Source organism: Protopterus annectens, chromosome 7.part0 (genome assembly GCF_019279795.1).
Source record: "Protopterus annectens isolate FY-2018-M chromosome 7.part0, PAN1.0, whole genome shotgun sequence".
Classification (NCBI taxonomy): Eukaryota; Metazoa; Chordata; order Ceratodontiformes; family Protopteridae; genus Protopterus; species Protopterus annectens.
The window spans coordinates 480,957,185-480,971,519 of record NC_056739.1 but is presented as its reverse complement, the minus strand read 5'-3'; the positions used below and the strand labels follow the sequence as shown (position 1 = coordinate 480,971,519).

General features: G+C 39.9%; 1 protein-coding gene across 1 annotated transcript in view; it reads right to left on the bottom strand.

The window, feature by feature from the left end:
* The window catches only part of PLD2 (phospholipase D2), a 716,894-nt gene extending 704,235 nt beyond the window's left edge, over positions 1 to 12,659 (bottom strand). The window contains exon 1 of the mRNA XM_044077075.1: positions 12,499 to 12,659. The gene's annotated coding sequence lies outside the window, so the exon portion shown is untranslated. The remainder of the gene's footprint in view (positions 1 to 12,498) is intronic.
* Between the last annotated feature and the right edge of the window lie 1,676 nt (positions 12,660 to 14,335).

The following is a 14,335-nucleotide window of genomic DNA, read 5'->3' as shown; positions in this document are numbered from 1 at the left end:
TGATGTCCCACTCACCAGGCTGAACAAGGAGAGGGTCACAGTAAGCTGCCTATCGGGCGCTAGAATCCGCCACATAACACAAGCACTCGGGTCACTCCACGGCAAGTACAAATATGACACAGTCATTGTCCATGCTGGTGTGAACGACCTGAGATGTACCTCCCTGGACTACATGAAAAGAGACATAGAGGAGCTCTCTGATTATGTAGCCCAGGCAGGTATGACCCTGACCTTGAGCAGTATCCTTCGTTCACCAAGAATGATGCCACAATATAGAGACAAGATGATCAGCTTTAACAATTGGCTTAATGTCTGGTGTCATTCAAAGGGGATCCAGTGTCTGTCTGACTGGGATGACATGCTTGACAAGCCACGCTGCTTCGCAAGGGACGGCTTGCACCCGTCACCCCTGGGATTCCGGATATTGGCTAAGGCTCTTGCCACCCCCATAGTGCCTTTTTTAGGCAAGGCTCAAATTCTAAACCTACCACCCTAGAAAACAAAAATGGGAAGAAACTGAGAGTAATGCTGCTCAATGCCAGAAGTCTAAATCTCAAAATGCATGCACTCGAGGCCCTTCTCAGTATGGAGAACATCGATGTCTGTGCTGTAACTGAAACCTGGTTCAAGGCTCCTGAGAGCACCCCGGCACTATTAGGTTTTACCTCATATCATGCGTTCCGGCCCCAAAACCCGGACCACACCACAAAAGGAGGGGGTGTATCCATATTCATAAAGGATACCCACACCTCCAGGTTGGTGGCAACGCACGAAGCTTTGGAAACCATCCAGGTGCAACTAACCACAGGCAAAACTGCTCTACAAATCGTAGCATGCTACAGGATACCCACACCTCCAGGTTGGTGGCAACGCACGAAGCTTTGGAAACCATCCAGGTGCAACTAACCATAGGCAAAACTGCTCTACAAATCGTAGCATGCTACAGGCCACCCTCTCAATGTCAGGAACCCCACACAGCCTTCCTGAAGACACTGGAGGGTATAAATGTATCTCCAAACACCATCATATTGGGTGACTTCAACTACCCGAATATAGACTGGGAACATTACTCAAAGCCCTAACTTTCTAGCCCAACGGTTCCTGGAGTTCATAAATTCAAATGCCATGGAACAGCTAGTCACTGTTCCCACGGGAGGAGAAAATATACTAGATCTCATTATCACAAACATGGGGACAAAATGCTCCACACCGGAAGTATATCCCTCATTGGTGAGATCTGATCATAAACTAATCTCACTGGAAATCCACATCCCGCCCCCCCCCCCAACAAAAAAGACCACAGTGAAGAACTTCTCTAAAGCAAACTTCTCACTACTCAAGACTGGTGTGGTATTCTTCAAGGCCCCTGAGCCAGTGGAAACCACAACCCAAGCTGCGGAAGCCCTTACAAATGCCTTCTATGAACACCTCCAGGACTGCATGGATCAGGCAATCCCAAATAAAACCAAGACTCTTTCCACAAAGGGCAAACGTCCAGTCTGGTGGACCCCAGCCATTAACAAACTTTACAATAAGAGGAGAAAGCTATTACATTATAGAACAAAATCCATAAAAGGGAAGTCACCCCTGATCATTATTAGTAAAAAAATACGAGCACTCATATCACCCCTGATCATTATTAGTAAAAAAATACGAGCACTCATAAAATCAACTAAGGCCAATTTTGAGAGAAAAATTGCCATGGATTCAAAGAACAATCATAAGGCCTTTTTCAGCTATGTTAGGAACCTTGGGTGGAAACTCCTAGATATGCTCAGAATTAGTCCAAAATGATACAAAAATCACTGAACCCACAGACATTGCCAACATACTGGCAGACAGGTTCAGTGCAAACTGCACCCCCCCTCTCCCCCCCTAAAGGAGAGATAACTAACTCAGCGGAGTGTAGCCTCCCAGACATCTCAAATGCGCAGGTGAAAGCTGCTCTCTCTAAAGCTAAAAACACAGCATCAATGGGACCAGATGGTGTCCCCGGCTGTGTGCTACACGAGCTAAATGAGGAATTAAACCCGCACATAAGGCAGCTGTTTAATCTCAGCCTTACCACAGGATACGTGCCCAAGGAGTGGCGTATGGCAACTGTGGTCCAACTCCACAAAGGCGGTGCCTCTACGGACCCTGGTAATTACCGCCCCATAAGCTTAACAAGTCTAGTCTGCAAAGCTATGGAGAGGATCATAATGGAGCTCATAAACAAAGATATAGGGGACTTGCAGACATTGGACCCGACCCAGTTTGGCTTCGTCAAGGGCAGATCATGCCTTTTGAACTTGGTCGACTTCTTCGAAACAGTCACCAAGGCCATTGATGAGGGAAAGGCAGTCCATACAGCCTACCTTGACCTTGCAAAGGCTTTCGACACAAAACCCCACTCGGGTATTGTAGAAAAACTTACCAGCTTAAATGTAAACCCATATGTCACAAGATGGGTTGCAAACTGGCTTAAGGACAGAACCCACAGGGTTAGAGTTGCTGGCGCTATGTCAGACTCCAAGCCGGTCACAAGTGGTGTCCCACAGGGCTCGGTCCTTGGCCCCCTATTGTTTGGCATCTACTTCTCAGAAGTACAGGCCAACATGGGAGGACTTTGGCTGACAAAGTTTGCTGACGACTGCAAACTGGGCCATAGTGGAAAGTGCATCGGACACGGATATCCTTCAGAAGGGACTCACAGAAACAGATAGCTGGTGCCAGAGCCATGGCCTGAAGTTAAACGCCAAAAATGTATAGTCATACCCTTTGGGAAAAACAAGGTAACCCCAAGCTACCATATAGGTGGCAATCCACTAAGCACAGAAGAGGTTATCAGGGACCTGGGGACCCAGGTTGACAGTGGCCTTTCTTTTGACACTCACGTTGCTAAAGTGGTTAGAAAGACCTTCTACATTGCCCACCTGATCATGAAGGGATTCACATCCAGATCTAGTGAGGTCATTGTTCCCCTGTACTCTTCACTTATCAGACCAATGATAGAGTACAATGCCCCCTTCGGGATGTATCTCACCAGACATCTGCAGCAATTGGAGAGACCCCAAAATTTCCTCACCAAAAGGATAAAGGGACTCCAAAATCTGTCATATGCTGCCAGATTGAAGAAACTCCAGCTCTATTCAGTTGCATACCATCTGCTCAGAGGTGACATGTGCCTGACATACAAGGCCATGTCCAACCCGGAATTAATGGACATGCTCCACCTCAAAAAATCCAAATCCACCAAAACCACTAGAGCAAGCAACTTAAACCTTAGCACGGATATAAATATGATGTGCTGGAGGGATAGATTTATCACTCAGAGACTCCCTATGCTGTGGAATACAATCCCGGTCCATGTGAGGCAGAGCACCTCGCTGGCTCTGTTCAAGAGAAATCTTGACCTGTGGATGGGAGATCGTAGGTTTATCCCGGGAATCATCTCTGTGTCACTGCTGGACAGAGGCACAACAAACTAATGGGCACAGTATTTTTTCATATAAGGGGTGGCGTAAGCCACAAAAATTTGGGCTAGGCTTATAAATGCCTTAGGGCAGATAGCCTAGTATAAACCTATGAACCTATATACAAAGGCAGAGAAATCTAGTTTGTCACCAATACATGCACTATCCTGTCTTTGTTATTAAGTACTGCATGGAAAACAAGTTAATTGTGCTTTCTTTGCGAACTTTTATGTAACGTTATTAAAGTTAGTTATAAATCATAAAATAAACATACACAAGGAAATTCTTCTCAAATTACGTCATGCCTCTGAATGAAAGCGATTAACAGAGTTTGAACAAACATGAATAGCCCAGCCGTGTATCCCTGGAAGCATAGTCTGTACATTTACTTCCCTTCTTGATAAAGCTTACACTACTAATCCCAGTGGTAAATTTACACAAAATTATTACGTCATTAGGATCCTGGGTAAATACTAGTGTATCAGTCTGCATACTTTTACTAGTCTAGCCGATAACCAGTTGTCAGAATCAAACCCTGTTCCTTGGATCTCTGAATTACAGAACTTAACCATTATGTCAGTCACTTGGAGTGCATCTCAGACACTAGGATAACTAACTTCAAACTAGAGGAACCTAGATTCAAAACTACAGCAGTCACCTACGTCTACAGTGGAGTCCAGTACCACACCTGCCTAGTACACTGGTTCATAGGTTAGTTGCCCTTGTGGATCATTTTAAGCCTAGCTAATTTCCCTTGAGGACAATCAAACCCTGTACTCCTTGTCTGTGAAGTAAACACCTTAACTATAATGCCAAAAATATCACCTATCTGTTCTCTGGAGTCCAGTGCTCTACCACCATACCATGGAGGCACACAAAACTGTTGTCTTGGTTTTAGACAACCATGACAGGACTTGAGCTTACATTCTTCTGATCTGAAGTCAAACACCTCATCTATTAGGCCAAATGGCCAACCTCTGCCCTTAACTTGAAGAAAGCTAAGGTCTTAAACCATTTAAAATAGAAAGAAAATTTGTTCTGCAAGTTGGAAATCCTTGGGGGTAATGGACCTGTCCCTCCAAGAAGTCTTCTTTATGTGGCAATGTAAGGTGAGAGCTTTGGAATGTGTTCCAGACAGTAGCAGTATTTCTGAGGTGCATGGAACCTAGTAAAATGGTCTTTAATGACCTGACAGACAAAATAGAAGGATTTTATGTGAGACAAAAAAAGTGTGAGAGAGAGAAAGACACTTTAATCTAATTGAATAACCTACAGGAAACTAGCTCCTTGAGTCTTACGAAACAATGAGGTCTTTGAAGCTGGGATACATGTTTGATGAGACAGATAAATAAATAAAGCTGTATATTCAATTATCAGTCTAATAAGGGAAAGAATACCAGGGAGTAATATATATATATTTTTTTTGGATCTTTAGGACATACCTTCCATAGTTAACAAGGCACTGCAAACAGATTTCCTTATACTCACTGATACTGGGATGACAGTGCTGCTGAAAGTGCACTGTTACATCCACATGCCAGTTATGCAGAGATGAGCATGACTGCACAAGCCCTAAAGTTGCAGCAAACAAAATATGAAGGTGAGGATGCAAATAATGGTCAATGGAGCTAGAACTTCTGCTTACAAATGCAGTAACTCAAAGCAAGATATGAGACAAGATGCCCTTTCCTCTTCAACTGAAGGAAAATGTGTCAGGTACAAGAAACTGAAATCTTCAGCAGAAATCGGAGATTTTATTATACAAGTCTAACGCACTGAGAGAGATCAGCTTATCCACTAAAGAAGACACAGTGGGTAAACTCCTAAAGGTGCAAGAAAGACAGTAAAATGATGGAAGGGTGTTCTAGTCAAACGTAGGCATTCAATTTTAGAAAAGACCATTTAGAGACAATTGTTGGGAATGAATGAAAAACTTCTCTAACTGCATGAGCAGTTAAGAATGGGAATTTATCCTTAGTGTCCAGTCAAAGAGCAAAATATATCAACTTGTTTAAGGTTGTAAAATGGGGATACTTCATGAATTATGGATCACTTGCCAAACACAGAAGTGAATACTGTGCCAACAATAAACATTGTACTTATTCCTTTAGCTTGGATTGCTGGCGAAATACTTTTCTGCTGTAATTATGCAGTGTTTGAAAGCCCATAGCTCTATGTGCCTTTTCAGAAAAAAGTGCCACAAGGACAGCTCTCTGGTCCATATTGTTAACTCCAGATTCTAAATTTTGTCTGCAATAGAAATGCAGCTCTTAAATGAAGCCAGAATGTAATAAATTATTTCTTGCCCTCTTGTTCTTTTACAAGATGCTAGATGCCTTTATTTAGTTGGAAACCGAGGAGTAGGCAAGCAATTGTAAAGGGGTTTGTCTATGATCCACTGCCTTATTATTCCCTTTAGGGGCACAGGCTGGAAGATGAACCCCTCAAATAATGTCAATTAGGCAGCTACAGCCCAGGTTTCCATGTGCTCATCATGGTAAGGATGTTATGTCTGCATGCCACACTTATCTGCCTTCTGACAGTACCCTATGATCTCTGCAGAGGAGGTATCAGGTAGTGTAAAATCCAGAAGCAATCCTGAGACAGGAGAGCTGGCCACTCACATCCACACACCCCTTACTTAGCAGCTGACACCAAAGTCACTAACTAAGCTCTTGTCATCACCAACAGCACAGAAGGCAATGCCCCTTCTGCAAAAGCATAGCGCATGATAATTATTATTATTATATTATAATTATAATTATAATGATGATTATGATAGCTGTGTTCAGGGCTAGCTGTGCTGCGCTAAGTTAGAGTTTTTAGACAGGGATTATAGCCAGCAAGATGATGATAAAACAACAAAATATAAACAGATTTAGAGTTAGCATGCAATACTCAAGTGATATTAATGAATACACTAGCATCATCAAGAAACATTGGAGTATATTTGAAGAGACTCCTGACTTGACAGCTAATGTTGGAAAGTCTCCCTCTTTCTCATTTAGGAATAATGTTTAGTTGAAACAACAGCTTTGCAACAAAGGGAGCTCCTATACAGCAGCCAATAACGAACGCCTTGGCACTTTTTCCTGTAGACATTGTCTGGCATGTCAATATATACACACGAGCATTAGTTATACTCATCCCACTTTAGGTTATACCATCAAGAGCAAATGTTTTGCCAACTGTCGCACTACCCATGTGGTTTGTTTCCTTTTGTGTTACGTGCCACTCATTCTATGTGGGTAAAACCAATAGAATGTTTAAAGACAGGATCCTTGAACACATCAGGGCTATTAAGAGTAAGAAAGGGCTGGGAGGGTGGTGTAATGGTTAAGGTGTTTACCTTAGAAGCACAAGGTGCAGGGTTTGATTCTCATAGGGGGTAACTGGCTAGGCTTAAAAATGGTCCATGAGGACAGCTAGCCTAGTAATAATCTATGAATCTATGAATACTAAGAATGCAGTGCATTAGCTAGTCATGTAAGTTCCACAGCTCCGACACACATATTTAATTTTTTTGTGCTACAAGTGATTTATCCTAAAATTAGAGGGGGAGATATTGAGAATCACACAGAAAATATTGAGCAGGAATGGATTCTGCTGTTAAACGCTGAGAAACCTCCGGGTTTAAATGGAGTTGTTTCCCTTAAACCTTTTCTTAAAGCACGTCCTTTGAAACATAAATGCTATTAGATATTTACATATGCTATTAACTTTTGCACAGTAGAATAGATATCTATATATTATAAGAATGATTTGACTATTTATTATATATCCATTATTAAGATGGCTATTATTAATGCACACTGTTCTGATTTTATTACTGCTTACTTTTAGTATTTTTTTTTAATCTCAATTTCATTATAGCATATGATTTAGGTATGCTTATTAACGTTAACTCTTATATACAGCATATATGTTCTGATAATGTCATTTAGTTGCAGTATGGCAGTTAGCAGACATGAACTTTAGGCTTCTGCAGAGGTATTTGGTTAGTCAGTTTGAATTTAAAACAGTATTTGATTGCATTAATTGAGGCTACCTGATGGGTGCCAGTTGCTATTTAAACGCTATTGAGCACTTTATTTTGTCTGATGAAGCAACCTGGTTAGTTGTGAAAGCGCTCACATATTGTTTCTTTGTTTTGCCTCTTATTAAACTTTTTGGTGTGTGAGCTTTGGTGCAGTTTGACTTTTTTCACTGTGCCACATTCTGCCTACTTGGAGAAGGGCTTTGAGCACATGGCTGGTATCTCTGCCTAGATGTGGGTTGCTGCTTTCTGAAAGTTTAGCAGTAGATAGCTGTACGATTTCTCCTCTGAAATGCCCATCACCTAGTGGCATCATGCATCAAGTTTAGAAAAAGAATTGTTCTGTGTCAACCAAATGCTTACTGGCAAACTGCATACTGTGTTGATTAGTTATTGTCTAATTCAAAACATAGCCTGCATTAGAAAACATATCCACAACTTTAGTAGAGACAGGAAATCACTGCAATCATGTCAGCAGGAAGAGGAAACCGTATCCACACTGAACACTCATGCAAAACCATACCCACATTGTAAGCGTGGATCAGATATCAAATCAGTCAGCCAAAACAGCTTTACTGAAGTGCTTAATCTTGAGCACTGAACAATATCAGAACTGGCATACAATAACTAAATTAATAATAACCTTAATAGGCATGTTGAATTGTGTATGTTAAAGTTAAATTTTACAAGTAAAATTTGAACTGAAATCAGCAATTAATAACATATTATAAACACAGTTGTAATAATAATAAAACATTTCTGTACATGTTTTACATTAAAAACTTTGTAACATGTCGCAAATGAGTACAACATCCAGGATGCTTTAAAATCTAAAACTCTATAATGTGTTGTGCTGCTGAAATCCACTCCTGGCACAATTAATCCACAATACTTGAACCCCTTAAACTTGTACAAAATTCAAAAAACAAAATAAATCCAAGTTGCTAGCCAAAACCTGCATTGGTTAAACAGTTCTAAATATTCATCCAAACAATATAATGGATGTATTCTACAAAATGACATCCCAATACTGGCATCCAAATGCACTTAAAATTAGCATAAAAAACTTCAAGTAAAGCACTTGAAAGTAGAAGAAGATGATACCACAACCTGAGTCCCAGTGTTAGAAAATGCAGCAATTTGCACAGAAAGGCCCAGTAGTTACAAAATAACAAACAGTGCAACATTGTATCAAAGCACACCATGTGCTTGAGTCAACACACAGTTTAACGCATCATACAACATGATTATTAAGATACTAAATCAGGTTTATCCAAACCTTCATCACAATGGCAGAGGAGAAGCAACATTCCTCTGAAGGGAAAAAGGAAAGCATAACATACAATACTGTCTGGCTCTGGCATTTGGACCACTGCCAGACAACTATATCTTAGCATGAAAAAAATATCCATTTTGCTTAATGATCTAAAAACCATATGAATAGGAATCCATATCCACAATGAACAGTGATATAAAACATATTCACTTTGTAAGTTTAGATATGAAAGCATAACCATGCTGTAAGCTTGGACAAGAAAATATATCCACACTCCGCACTGATATGAAATCATAAGTGCAGTAAGATTGTAAGCATGGAACTAAATCTGCAGTAAACATTGACATGAAGTTATTCCCACATCACAACACTAGATATGAATAAACAGCCACACTGAATATTGATGTGAATTCCAAGGCACAGATGCAGAGGACAGGAAGAAATGGAAACAGTTCATCTGCTGTGGCGACCCCTAATGGGAGCAGCCAAAAGAAGAAGAAGACTGTCAGCTAAGATAGCAAACCAGAACCAAAGTGTAAACTTGGACAGGAAACTGTATCCACATTTAGCACTGATATGAAAGTATATCCACATACTTAGTGTGTATATGAAACCATGTCCATAGTAAGCATCAATCTGGGACTATTACTACACGATGAGAACGGATATGAAGCCTTGTCCGTATCCGTACTGAACAGAGATGGAAACATAACAGCCACACTGGTCACACCAGGAAACCGGTTCATCCCATTTAAACAAGCTATTTTAAGAGATGCTAAATGACATGGCTGCATTTCAGATCTCCTTCTGTCTCTATGGACAAGTCATAATAGTGTAACTGGCGTTTGCATGATATCGCTAGTTTCAGAATCACTTTGTCATTCAGTGAGTATAGAAACTGTTTAAGGGTTACATTCTTCCAAGCACTCAAACAGCACTAACAGCTGTGCTATGTACAAACACGGATGCTACAATCATTTTGTCTGTAAAACTCAAGTTATGCAACTGCCTTGCCACTGAAATTGGTGCCATTTTAGGGGGAAAAGGTTCAAAGAGTTTATTAGCCTACTTGGACCAGCCATATAGAACCAGCTACCTGACAGGCTTAGAAATAAACCATACCTGAAACCTTTTACAATAAGGGTATTCTCTTACCTTTTAATCAAGCCAAATGCCTTAAATAACAACATCAACACAAGATAGTCCTTGTACAAAAATAAATAAAAATGTTCTTCTCTACTGCATGCATCTATTTTATTTATTTATTTTACATTTGTTGACCGGGATGGTCCGTCTGGATACATGTCCATTTTCAGCGGAGGCCCGGGGAGAAAAGCTCCACATAGTCAGGAAATTACATACATGTTACATAGAGTACATATTTTCTCCTTTGTTAAATTAAACAGAAGAGGAGACACCATTAAGTATTTATTTTATAAAAACAATTGTGAATAAGAGACACAGGCTGCGATATACTTTTTCTCTTTCTAGGCTGTCCGTATAGCATAGTTAGCTCTTGTACTTGCAGTTACAGGAGAACAGTGTATATTTAATTCAATTTAAAATTAAATAGTAACAGTGCAGTACTGACCACAATCAGGTGTATTGTTTGTTAAAAAAATATACAATATAAAAAATGAACTGCAACCCTCAGCATACCCATTTCAGCAGCTTACAATCAATGTGCAACTCTAAAACGTCTGTAACCACTATTATATTCAAAAGGTACACATTTCTGAGGTCATACTGCAGGTATCGTATCTTCAGACTGTAAGTATGTATAAACTGCCAATCGCATTACTGTTTGAACACTTACAAATACCTTGTACCTTGGGTTGTGTCTGTAAAAGTTCAATTGGTCAGGTCACACCTTGCAAACCCATCTGCCCACTAACCAAATAAATTAATTAAAATACTTTCTGCCTCTTACATATTTTGTCTGGAATGTTATCACTAGTAACAATGCAAAATCAGACAGCTCAGGTGGCAGTAGTAATAATCACCCACCCCCCCCCAAAAAAAACGGAGCATTGTCTATTTAAGATCAATTATGTATGGTTGGCAGAGATTCGGTAATGTTTTACTGTGGTAACCCCCTGGACGTTTTGTGCAGAAATGGGCAAGGCCTGCATGATTGACATGCAAAATGGCAGTGATGTAATATGGAAATGACGCATGATTGAAATGCCATGCAGTTTTGCCAGTGACATCATGCATATATTGCTTGTTGATTGATGTATGTTTGTACCCTGCCGGGTGCACAGTAACAAGGGCTGCCTAGACCATGGCCACCACACAACAGTACAGGAGCATAATGTATTTTTTTATGTTTTTACAGGGAGGGCTGTGCCCCCCCCCCCCCACATCCCCAGCAAATGATGTACCAATTCTGAGATTGCACTACATTGAGTAAAAGGGTAAATGGTGTGTTTTATTTTCTACACGTTTTACAGATCTGCTGTATCAAATTTGATGAAATAATCTTCTCTTTAATAGACTAAAAAGTTAAAACGATTTGTTTACCACATTCTTAGAATGCCAGCTGAATATTCATGTGGACAAAGAAGACATCAACATGACTATTCATTGATTTAGAAAAACATCACTTGGTGCTGGGTGGAGTTTAGGCGGGCCTTGATACTATGCATCCAGGGGTTACTACAGTAAAACAAAGCCAGAGATTCTGTAGCTCTGTGTGGTTAATCTAGTGTATGATTTAAAAGCTTGTGGGAATCTTCTTGTTAGTGTTTATTATCAGAAAAATAAATATTGTTTTAAAAGTTTTGGGGAGAATGTTATACTTTCACACAAACTTATGTAACTCTAAACATCTTTTTTGGTAACTTCTGTGTTACATCACTATTTTGAATATTTATTCTGAACAGGTATAAATAATACACTTTGGGTTTTACTGTCTGGATTTATCATGCTTTGCATGCATTCTGTCATTCTCAGTTTTCATGCTTTGCCATCCAAGTAACTCTGCTATGCGCATTTTAGAGTGACACGTGAGTTCTTGAACCTGGATCAATGGTGTTATAAGAGATGGTGTTGACAATATTCCAGTAGACTGGACTTTTGTGAATCACAAACACTTCTGCATGACAGCTCTAAACAAGCATTGTGATTCAGCAGCTCAACTCTGTTACCAGAATAGTTTAAAACTAATTTTGGTAGTTTTGTATGTATACTACTTTGATCAGTAAATATTCATGCGCCAAATTGGCCTTTCTGCCACTCAGTGTAATTTCTGCCTCTGTTTTAGCATCACTTGTGGCACTGCAATAAACATGAGCCATCAGACTGTGCAAAAAAGTAATGTAAGCACGATCAACCGACCCAAATACACGCTTACATAAAACTACTTACATAAAACTACTAACAAGCAAGGTAAGCAGTTACTTTCTCACTTCAGACAGAGCTGTCACTCAGTCTCAGAAATGCTAGATTTACCCCCTGAAAGGCACACACTAGCTTTAAAACTATTTAACAACCTCAGCCAAATCCAAAGCAGAGATTAATTTTCTGTTTCCTCAAGCTCTCTGCCATGACATGACCTACATCCTCAGCTCGATCTACTGACTCCTCTCTCAGTATTCTGTCATGGAAAAAAGTGCAATCCCAAAGCAGCACAACCCAAAAAAAAATCTATTTCACAATCTCCAAAGGAAAAAATAAATGTACTGTAAAGCTACTGATACACTATAAAAGTAAATAAAGGGACACCTTACCAAATGACTTCCCGTGACAACCTTTTGATTCTTTTCAGTGGTGAGTCAGTATCTGCCCCAGACATTAGCAGCTCCAATAGAAGTTTTAGTATACAATGAACTGCAGCTTGAAGCTTGCTGTTTTTCACTGGAATGTACCACAGGCTCAGAAAGAGGAGGGAGAAGTGGGGGAAGGGAGGAACAGTGACAGTCACAGGCAAAAAGACAAAGTAAGACGGCCCAAATGAGAGAGAGAGAGTTAGTAGAAGGAAAGAAAAAACAGTGCCCAACCTAGAGAAAAGAAAGTCAAACTTTTCTTTTTTCTTAGCCATTCCTTCTAGATTGGTTTTCTAAATGATCAAAAGCATAATTTTTCTTTTACTCTTTTGAAGATACATTTAATGAATATGTAAACAAATATTAACCAATGGTAGCAGTAAAGCCCCACCCTTTTAACAGAAGAACAGCATCAGCCAAGAGATGCCACACCTTTTCAAACACTTCACAGCAGCGGAGCTGAATGACTTTTCAGCTGCAAATGGAGTACACATAAGAAAGCAGAACTTGTTTTCAGCTTATTTTTATGCATATTCACAACTGTAGTCACTAACAATCACAAAACTCAAAGCACCTTTGCAAAGCAGCCACACATCCTTGATGGGCGTTTGTTCTACAGTACATATAACACTCAGCTGTCCCTCATTATAAATTACATCCTTTGCTTTACCACATACATTTTCTCCATCAGTCTTCTGACCTTTATTGAAAAGTTGCCACCCACACATAAAAGGTGATGAATACTCATTTCAAAGCAGAAATTATTCATTCTAAAACAGAACTGAAAATAAACTGAGAGCAAAAAAGCATTGCTATTACAGTATTTTGAATGTGTACCATGTTTGAAGATATTCTCTTCAAAGTTTCAAACAATCGACATTTCTTTTTCCCTCAGTCCACAACTCAGCAAAGTTCCATGTCACTCATATCATAATACCACAATGCTGAGAGGTACAGATTGAAAAGATAAAGCAGCGGACTCCTCAATCCCCCTGCCAGTATTACAGGTAGTCAGCTACCCAGGTTGATGACAAGAACTTTCTCTTGTGGGCAAAATAATGCCCTGTTCATAAGTAACGATCCTTTTCCCATTAACATTAATGGTGCTATGCTCTTAGATACTTGGTATCTAATTCCAGCACTGGTTCCAGAACTGTCCCCATTTTTCCCTTCGGGATCAAAAATAAATCACAACATAGGAAGGAAGGTAAAAACACAAACTGAGAGATACTCAAACATCTCTCCCTCCTGCCTTTTCGCTATAATTTTAGATGGGGTGACTTGAATGACTAGAGAAGGGCTACTTCTCCCAGCATGCTCTGTTCTCATGCTTCTAACTTGACCCTTATTAATAAGGTATGGCCATAAACTTGTACAGGGACATTCACCCTAACCCAGGTCCCATTCCTACTACACAGACAAAAAAAAAACAAACTTATCACTCTTAATATCAGGAGCATGTGCAAAAAACTGACACTCTTTCATGCCTGGTTAACACACACTAATCCAGACATCTTTGCACTTACAGAGACTTAGCTAAAACCAGAAATAAAAGATATTGAAATTCTTCTCCCCTGGTTACAGCATTATCAGAGTAGACAGAGCACATAAAAAAGGTGGTAGAATAGCCCTAATTTTCCCTAACAACTTGATAGTTTCCCTATACTCAAATACTGTACCAAAATTCTGCACAACCGAAATCCTTATAGCATTTCTAAAACTTAACTCATCTAAGAACATCTGCATAGTTGTTTTATACATCCCTCATGGGCAAAACCTTCCCATTCTAGAAAATATTCTA